The 10,388-nt window shown below is 39.3% G+C and overlaps 1 pseudogene; it reads left to right on the top strand.

The window, feature by feature from the left end:
* The window catches only part of LOC119794052, a 46,155-nt pseudogene extending 40,484 nt beyond the window's left edge, over positions 1 to 5,671 (top strand).
* Positions 5,672 to 10,388: the final 4,717 nt, after the last annotated feature.

A 10,388-nucleotide genomic window follows, 5' to 3' on the forward strand; every position in this document is an offset into this window, starting at 1 on the left:
TACTTTGCTAAATAGGAAGACGTACAGACAGAATTAGTTTACGTTTTGATAGCAAACCCCCTCAACATGAATGGTAAATGCTCATTTATGGTTTCACTCAAAATCAGAAGTAATACAAATATAAAGCATTATATTATTCTGATGTTACAGGAATAGAAGAATCAAGCTTCTCATCTACTTGCTGAAAATATTGCCAAACAATGTGTCAGATAACCTGAAGTCATTTATTATTCATACAAACCAAGAGTTTCTAATTTGCCATATGAGCCGTTTTAAGGCAGTTTTGCTGCAAATGAAAATCCGCCCCTTGCCGCAGACACTCTGGTGCACCTCTTCAAAATTGTTGGTGACCGTAGACAGTGCCACAGACAGGAAACACAAAACCAAACGCAGAGTCCAAATAAAAACCAAAACAACCCACCCAAGGTGGACAAGGGCAAACAAAGTCCCTGGAGGGCTGGAGACCAGGAAGGGTCTCTGGAGGGCGGCCGTGTGGCCGGAGGCGAGGCAGAGAGTTTCTGGAGGCCGGCGGCGATACCGTTTCTGACGAAGGAAGGCCTCTGGAGGAGGAACCTTTGAACCCCATATCAAACACCTCTGCAAAATCTCCTTTTATCATCTAATAAATATTTCTTACCTCACCTTGGCTGATGCAGAAAAATGGTCCATGCCTTTGTCTCCTCCAGGCTGGACTACTGTAATGCACTTCTCATCGGGATCCCCAACAAGAGTCTGCAGAAACTACAGTGGATTCAGAACAGAGCTCCAAGGATCCTGATAAGAGTCCAAAAGTACAACCACATCCCACCCATGCTCCACTCCCTTCACTGGCTTCCTGTTTCTGCAAGGATTGAATACAAGGTCTCAATTCACACCCACCAGTTCATCTATGGAAATGCCCCACTATACCTGAAGGAACTGCTCACCCCTCTCACTACAACACTATCCCAGCGCTCACAACACTCAAACCCCCTCCTCCTCCCCAAGACTAAGCTACGCACCATGGGCGATCGTGCCTTCTGCTCTGCCGCTCCTCGAACCTGGAATGCCCTCCCTAATGTACTTTTAATGTAAAGTACATTACAAATAAAATGTATTATTATTATTTTCCTTTGCTGTTAATCTGTGACTCCATGCGTGCCCATCTCACAGCTGATGTGAAAAACATGATGAAACAAATGAACGCTGTGCTTGCTGTTCCGGTAGGTCTGACAAAGGAACTTCAACCGCTCAACATCGGTGTGAACCCGCCGTTCAAAGTAATGCTGCTTTCACACCGGACACAGCAGGCGCGGCAGAAGCAGCAAGTTTAAATGCAAGGTCAATGGTTGACGGGCGTCAAGGCGCAGCAAAAGGTCCCGCAGCGCGTTTTGAGCAGCAGGCGCAGCACGTCTGAGCAGCTGAAGCAGCACATCGGGAGCATTTAAGCATCTGACGCGCTGCAAACGCGCTGCTGCTCGAGATGGAAAAAATGTAGTTTTGCTGCTTGACGCGCTGCATCAACCAATCCGAGAAGCTGATCTGGGAGCTGGCAGAGAGAGAGACACATCGCTGATGACACAGAGCGCTGTGATCGCTCCTCTAAAACAGTTTGTTAACGCCTCAATTAACTTAAAATGCTGAAACCTGCAGACAAAATATGTTCGCTTTTATTATCCTAGTGCCTGCAGTTTGGATTATTTTGATGAAAACACCTACCAGCCGCCGCGGTGAACCGCAAGGAGGCTGGTAGGCCAGAGGCTGCTGTTGAATTAAATTTTCAGGTGGATTTTCCCACTTAAAAACATATAAAACTACTTTATTCCCACTGATCACAGCAAATACAGCTGCAAGGCGAAGAAAGGATAGGATAGCTCCCCTCAACGCGCGTCAGACACACTTTTGCACCGCGCAGCCAGAGCAGCAAAGCTGCTTCAGCCGCGCGTCAGAAGTAACTACTACAATCTAAACTGCAGGCACCAGGATAATAGAAGCGAACATATTCTGCCGGCAGATTTCTGCATTTTAAGTTAATTTATGCATCAATAAACTGTTTCAGAGGAGTGATCACTGCGCTCTGTGTCATCAGCGATGTGTCTGTCTCACTAATACTTTGTAATAAATACATGAATAAAGCACAAACATACTCAGTTTTGCTCCCGCTCTATTTTTAAATACGCAGTAGAGGTATTTAAACGTAGTAGAGGATATGTACCTGTATATAAAATCCACGCCCTATAGTCCGGTGCACCTTATGTGTGTGTTAAATACAGTAATGGCACACATACATGCACCTTTTAGTACGGTGCGCCTTATGGTTGTGAAAATATGGTACGTTTTTTTGAAATAGTTCAATAGTGGATAATAAAATCCTTTCTAATGTTTTGTGTGTGTAAACTTTCTTAGAAAAGAACAATCTTTAAAGGTACACTGCAACTTTGGCAATGATGAGTATCATGAAAGAAGTTATTCATTTTTATTCAGGAATAGTCATTTTTCAACAGGTTTTGGCTGCAATCTATTCCCTTTTTTCAGAAAACTTCATTGGCCTTTTTCATTATTCTATTTCATTCTATCTCTATTCTCCCACTCTGCAGAATCTGTTAGTTCAATCTCTGATGTTATACTCTCCCTTTTTTTCTCTCATGGTAGCTTCGGCTCGTCTGTTCCTGTTTGGCTGTGCTACCATCCTGGAGAGACATATTTACTGTGCTGCTGCCATCAACACCGTTGTTTATAGATGTTAGAGATCAGCCTGTTTTTCAGTGTAGTCCCTTTTTCTCTGACTGTGACTGGCTGGATGTGGTCTTTTCATCCTATGATATGGGAGCTGGCTTGGAGCTCGTCTGCCTGGCTGTGTGTTTCTTGGACGGGGCCGCCATTTACAGTTGTCTTTTGTATCGTTGCTTCTGTCTGCTTGAACCCCAGTCGTCCTCGGCAGATGGCCACTCACACTGAGTCTGGTGCTGCTGGAGATCTCTTTCTGTTATTTATTTATTTTTTTTTTTATAAAAGTGTCCTGTCTGGCAATGTGGTAATAAGAATAATTGTCTTGATGCCAAAAAGAGCCCAACAGATTTTACTTTCACAAGTGTAACAGTATGGCAATTGCCATATTGCTCCACTTGTTTCATGCATATAAATTGCTTTATTATAATTATGCAGGGAGTTTTACAGTTTATATGGACACTGCAATGTAAATAGAGCAGAAAAACAGAAGAAGAAAGGGAAAAAAGGAGAAAAGATGAAAGAAAGAAGAGATAGAGAGGAGACAATGACAAAACATTTTCAGTCTGCTTCATCACCTGTAACGAGATGAAAAAAGAACAGCACAACCCAAAGACATGGTACGAGATATACAATAAAGCAACACCTTGAAACTATCGCAAAAGTAATATTATTAAGTCTGACATGTGCTCTGTGTTACCTGAAGATATGAATGTGGGGTTTCTGTATGGAAGTGAATCTCTGAGTACCTGGAGCCAAGCACCTGTAATTGTTTGTGAGGGTGAACTTGTGCATGTAAAGTTTATCCATAGAAAAAATGCTCAATAGTGGTTGTGGAGAGCTGAACAGGCACACCCCCCCGAGCGCTGAGTCCAGCGCCGGGAGACCCGAAGCCCCAGGCGCCCCGAGAGCGAAGGCCAGCCCCGGAAATCAGACCCCCACCAAGGGAGGAGGAGAGACAGCCCTGAAGAAGCCCCCCAGCCACCGCCATGCCGGCGCCCCGGGGAGCTGCGGGGACGAGTCCGCGGGCTCCACCGGCAGCCGGCCACCCTGAAGTAGGGCCGGGCACCGAACACCGCTCCCTGTTAAAAGGGAGTTTTTCTTCTCCACTGTTGCTACAAGCATGCTTAGTGTGAGGGATTGCCTTCGAGTTAATGAGTCGATGCAATCAACTGGTTTTCCTTAGATAGAAAACGTTGAATCAATTTGACTGTATCATCTGGTGAATTTTAAAGTGCCTTGAGACGACAAGTGAATTGTTGCTATATAAAAAAACACAATATTTAAATTATATGAGTGTTCTTTATCAATTAATGTAAAGTTAAACATAATTAAATATTCAAACGATATCTAACAAAACACTGTTGGTCTATTTTTGGGTTTTATTGTTGGTTTGTCATTGGTTTTGTATGAGAGAACCAAAAATTTTAATGTTGAAGCTACGCTATACACGATCTCATCACATGGGTTTCCATGGTCACAGAAATGTAAGGTGGAGTAGACCAGTCAGTTAAATCAGCTTATAGAGCCTCATCAGTTTCCAGGAGCTGCTGCCCCATGATAATGGAGGAGACTGAGTTTTGCTTTCCACAACTATTTAACACCTCATGCAGCAGACCAAAACGTACTTACTTTGAAACTATGATAACCTTCATTCTGCTGTTTTGCACCTCTCTGCTCACCTCATCTCTAAATCTGCTGGTCATCATCTCTATCTCACACTTCAGGTTTCAAATGAGTTAACAACTTTAACAATAATTATTGGAATTGCTGTAAATTAGTTTGGGGTTTTGTAGTACAGCACCTTTGCTTATGTTTACAAAAAATTAACAGATTACACAGACTAGAGAAAGTAAATCTGCTTTTTATTTTCCCCACAGGAAGCTCCACTCTCCCACCAACCTGCTCCTTCTTTCACTGGCTGTCTCTGATTTCTTTATTGGTCTCCTCATGTTCTTTCATATTGTTCAGATAAATGGCTGCTGACTTCTGGGTGACAGTTTATGTGTCATATTTCACTATCTGGCTTATATTTTTGCCAATGCCTCAATAGGAACCATGGTGATGATATCTATTGACCGTTATGTAGCTATATGTTACCCCCTTCATTACAATACTAAAAATAACACAGAAAAAGTGCAACTCTGTGTTTCCCTTTGTTGGACCTGGTCTATGGTGTTCCCAGGCCTTTTACTAATGGAGAATTTCAAACAACCAGGAATTTATAACTCCTGCTTAGGTGAATGTGTCATTGTGTTTAATTACATTGGTGGTATGGTAGATCTTATTTTATCCTTTATAGCCCCCATCACTATAATAGTGGTTTTGTATCTGAGAATATTTGTGGTGGCAGTTTCTCAGATTCGAGCTTTACACTCTCACACTGCAGGATTAACCCTCCATGGTTCTGTAAATGTTAAGAAATCTGAGATTAAAGTAGCCGGGTCCCTCGGGGTTGTAGTCGTTGTGTTCCTGATATGTCTGTTACCATATTTCTGTGTCACACTTACAGGTCAAGACACTTTACTTAATGCCTCATCCTCTGCTTTTGTGATATTTTTTTTATTTGACTCCTGTCTAAACCCTAGTATTTATGCCCTGTTCTACTCCTGGTTTAGAAAATCAATTAAACTCATTATAACACTTCGGATTTTGCAAAGTGATTCCTGTGACATGGACATACTATAAAACCCCTGCATTAAAGTGTTCTCACTGAGAAAAATTAGACCTTCATTTAGTCACATGTAAACAGAAAAGCATAACTAAAAGAAAGGCGAGTATCTCACTTCTTATAAAAACTATATTCTTTGCTGAAGAGGCATCAGATACTTTGGGTTTTTTCCATCGGTCCAATATTCTTGATGTTTCAAACACACACCATGATGTGAGAAGAAAAAAGGGGTGATTTATGATATAGCATAGACTATAACTCATAATTTTTTAGTCCAGGATTTATCCTGCAGTTGCAAATAGAAACAAACCCTCTTTTGAAATACTTTATTACTTTTTATTACATACTTTTTTATTTTACAGGATCAAATACAGAGTTTTTAGTGCGATTAAGTGCAATGATAACCGAACTTTTACTTTGGCAAAAGTATAAGATCAGTTTTTATGCACTCAAATTCTTCATGTGCAGATTAGACTACGTTGCATTTGTCTTGAATCTTTGTATATCTGATTTTAGCTAAATAAAAAATTGACACAAATCCGAAGCCATGTTTTTATTTTAGTTCAGTGTAAAAATGCACAAAATTGAGAGACTCCTGTTGTAACCAGCTGGTATTACATAAAAAGAATCATTAGTTTGTTTTATTCCACATCAAGCAATGAAAAACTTAAAGATACTTATTTGCATCAAAATTGATATAAAGTGACCCATCATATTCCACCAAAATGAGGCCATGGTCACCTGACTAGAATGAGTTACTGCTGGAAATTTTTTTTCTCTCATACCATGATGAGAAAATTTAGCAGCACAAAACCATCAGTCTCATGCATTTTCCCCAATAGTTGCAAACAGAGAATAACAAAATAATGAATAATGCCTGGCGGTGTCTCTACTGATACCACAAGGTAAGGTATTGACACTTATCTCTGATTGCATCTCCAAAAAGTCAGTAAAACTCTTGTATCTTCTAGAGAGAATTTGTAAACCTATTTGATGGTATAAGTTAATGCTATCTGCTCATATATTTTTAGGGCTGAAATATTCCAGTTTTACTATTTAGCGCTATGTTTTCTGGCCATATGGTTAAACATGTTCCAAACTGGTAATCCTTCATCAGAGATTTATATTTGATGAAGTGATAAGCTGCTGATACAAAAAAATGGTCCCCTAAATCCCTAAACATAAACAAAAAAACATATATTTTGATATGTTGATGCACTTATCAGCTACCAATAGTATTCCATAACATCAAATCCTAATGATTGCAATACCTGAGAAGGTATTGCAGCAGTCCCACCTTGTGTGAATTTGTGCCTTTTTTTTATCAACTTACAATTCCAGAACACACAAGTGAGACATATTTTATGGATGGAAAACTTTCATAGACATCGTCTTTTCCTGATACTTGATTTCTCACAAAAGTTCATGTTGGCCTGGCACATAAGTGCAATTGAAATGATCTTTTTGTCAAGCAGGCACAGCTTCTACAAATGATGTCGCACTTCTAAGCTAAAATGTCTCACAAAGTTTCTACAGTCTGTGTTATTTTATTTAGACGTCTGATGGTTTTTACATTTGTAACAGATGGTGAACTTGGCAAATATCAAGTATAAATAACAAATTAGGAGGAAGAGTCAGGATTAAGTTTAAGCCTTTTGAAATTTACCTGAAATTTTCATTTGTCGTTGTTCTCGTTAACAGCTGCTGGTTCCTTCACTGTATCATCAATCGCAGCTGTTATACCAACTTCCCACTCAACAAAAAGGGTTGAAATCTTGTTAGATACTTTACAACCTGTATTTTTTCCGTATTTATAAAAGATAGGGAGTATATTCAAAGGTATGCGAGACGCAACTTTTTTGTATCTGGAAATATGCAGACTTTGGATACTTATCCACTAAAAAAAAATTTTCTGGCATGTACCTATTATATATTTTAATATTTTGAAGTAATCAATAAGCAATAGCAAAATATTTCTAATGAATGTAACAAAGTTAGAAATTTGTGGAAATTTGTGTGTATTATAGTACAACCCCCCAAAAAAACTTCACACCCCAGTTAGATTGCAAAAGCTCTTCGGAACAGCTCCAAATGACAGAAAACTAATATGGGAGAGTAGAACACAATGTAATAACGTAAAATCAAGGGGCCAATGTAAAAAAAAAAAACAGTGTTCCCCTTTAAGATAGATGGGGATAATTTCCTTGGGAACCTCTCTCAGGCTGTCTACACCACGAGTAACTTTAGGGTGAGCCAGTCTTAGGTTGGACATCAACCTTTTGTCATGTACTCCCTGGCATTTTCTATTATCCTCTCTATGAGTTTGTCAGGCCTCCAAGCAGGTGGGCTGACTTTCCTCACCAGGTGTCCTCCTCGTCAGTCTCCTTGTCACTCACGAGAGCCGTCACCACCCCTTCCATGTATGTCAGATCTTCTGTACTGAGCAACTTTCTGGCCACTAACTAGTATGCATTATGTGGCTGGAAAATAAAATAAAAAAACAAGTCAAATTAAAAGACACAAATCTTTATAATTAGTTCTGGCTTCTGCACTTTTCACTTCACTGCACATTTTGGCATTGGAACAGTTCCGTTGCACAATTTGCATTTTTCCTTGCTTTTTCAAACTAAAGCCTGGAAATAAAAGAGAAATAAGAGCCTGTTCTTCAGGAAGTTCATTGTTGTTTAATGATGGTAGGCCAAAGCTTAAGTTATTGTGATAATAACTATACCCAATCAAAACAAAGTGAGAGAATTTATATATAAAACAGACTAATGGAACATATTCTGAGAAGATCTGTGTTTCTCATCAAGAGAACAGTTTTAATATATAAAACAGAATAATGGCAGACATGTTCACAATTCATTTATTGCAAGTCCAAGTTAAGTCTCAGGTATTCAGTATGCCTGTTGCAATAATCAATTAATTACAAAATACATTTAAATTACATATTTATTAAAATAATTGCAATAATTTGCTTAAGCATGCTAGCTTATTTCCCCTTGTGTTTCTATCTCCATCACTGAGACGATTAACTTGTCCAAGATTAACTTGGATTTAACCTTGGACACTTTTTCTGCAGCAAGCTCACTTAGACGTTTTGTTACTGCGCTGCCACTTGGTGGGCAGTATGTCTTCTTTACTACTGATAAATAAAGTTTTTAAAGCTGGGCTTGTTAATCAAAGATAGTGGGAGGTTGGATGAAAAAAAATTCTGTTTTATTGTTTCAGTAATATGACTAATTTATCATGCCATCCCACATTGCTCAAATTAAAAACCACCTTGTGAAATTACAGTATTTGGACCTTGACCTTTGAATTCCAATTTCTGGATTGGGAAGAATTTGTTACTTAACGGACATATTATCTTACTTTGCTAAATAGGAAGACGTACAGACAGAATTAGTTTACGTTTTGATAGCAAATCCCCTCAACATGAATGGTAAATGCTCATTTATGGTTACACTCAAAATCAGAAGTAATACAAATATAAAGCATTATATTATTCTGATGTTACAGGAATAGAAGAATCAAGCTTCTCATCTTCTTGCTGAAAATGCAGCCAAACAATGTGTCAGATAACCTGAAGGCAGTTGTCAGTCATATACTATTCATGCAAACCAAGAGTTGCTAATTTGCGATATGAGACTTTTTAAGCCAGGTTTTCTTATAGTTATGGGTATTTTCACTCATATTTTTGTGGATGTTTATCAGGCATTCAGCTTATATATATATGTATTTCTAATATTTAAATTCATGTTTCAAAGAAATTTTTAAAATGCATTAACCTCCCATCCATTTTCGATCACGCTTATCCACAGTGGGGTCGCGGGAGGTGCTGGTGCCTATCTGCAGCTGTCTACGGGTGAGAGGCGGGGTACACCCTGGACATGCAAACTCTACACCAAAAGGCCACTGTTCAAACACCCTTCCCAGCTGAGGCTCAAACCAGCAAACTTCTTGCTGTGAGGCTGCAGTGCTATCCACCAAACCCCCATGTAGCACTAAACTGTTTACAAAAGAAACAGGGAAAAACGACAGATTCTACCTTTAATGCAATGCGTTGTTTAACATACCAGCTGCTTTTTATAGAAGGGATCCTCCATCAAGAGTCGTCATTTTCTGGTAGGTATTCTCCAGCACAGTGAAAAACTACACTGATAAAGACAAAGCGCTATAAAGGTTCAGTCCATTTACAACATTTAAGGAATGTATATCTGTAAAAATAGATCTTCGAAAAGGCAATGATTAAGGAGCTAGGAGGAGTTAAATGCTTCTCTTCATGGCTTAAGTCTTTACTGATCAAGAAAGTTCTCTTTTGTAGTCCTGCCTGTAGTAGATCCAGTTCATCTTGTGTGGTCTGTGTTGTTTCTGCTTTATCATTCAATGAAAAAAAAACAAATCCTTTCCAAGTTTTTTTTCTTGGTTTTTCTGCAGCTTTTCTTTTGAAAAGTCCAGGGAAGATCAACACTACTGAGCAGTTATATTTGAGAGTGCAGCAATACCTGCATTGATCAACACTGGTTATCAATACTTTATATAATTTAATGTAAAAAATTAAGTAGGCTATCACATTAATAAATGGATGTGTCATGGATACAGAGTACAGCAACACCAGAAAAAAACTTAAAACCAGTCAGGACCAGACTACTTTATCAATCTGCACTGCAATAAAATAGAGAAATACATCTTCTGACCATTTCCAATAAACTGATATCAGTTTATCTAATGAGTGCACACTGAACTCAGAAACCAGGTCGTCTGTGTGTGTTGCAGTGAATGGAAATGAAAATCCGCCCCTTGCCGCAGACACTCTGGTGCACCTCTTCAAAATTGTTGGCGATCGTAGACAGTGCCGCAGACGGTTGGCGTCTTATTGGTCAAATCTACATCCGCTCTACGCTATCCGTATTTCCTGTTTGGTATCTTACCGCTTGTTTTGTTTGTATGACGGCCATTGCGGAAAACAACTTGTGAAGTTGGACCAGCTAGAAGAGCGAGGTGCGCGAGA

The sequence above is a fragment of the Cyprinodon tularosa genome, unplaced genomic scaffold (assembly GCF_016077235.1).
Source record: "Cyprinodon tularosa strain WSP-4 unplaced genomic scaffold, ASM1607723v1 ctg467, whole genome shotgun sequence".
Classification (NCBI taxonomy): Eukaryota; Metazoa; Chordata; class Actinopteri; order Cyprinodontiformes; family Cyprinodontidae; genus Cyprinodon; species Cyprinodon tularosa.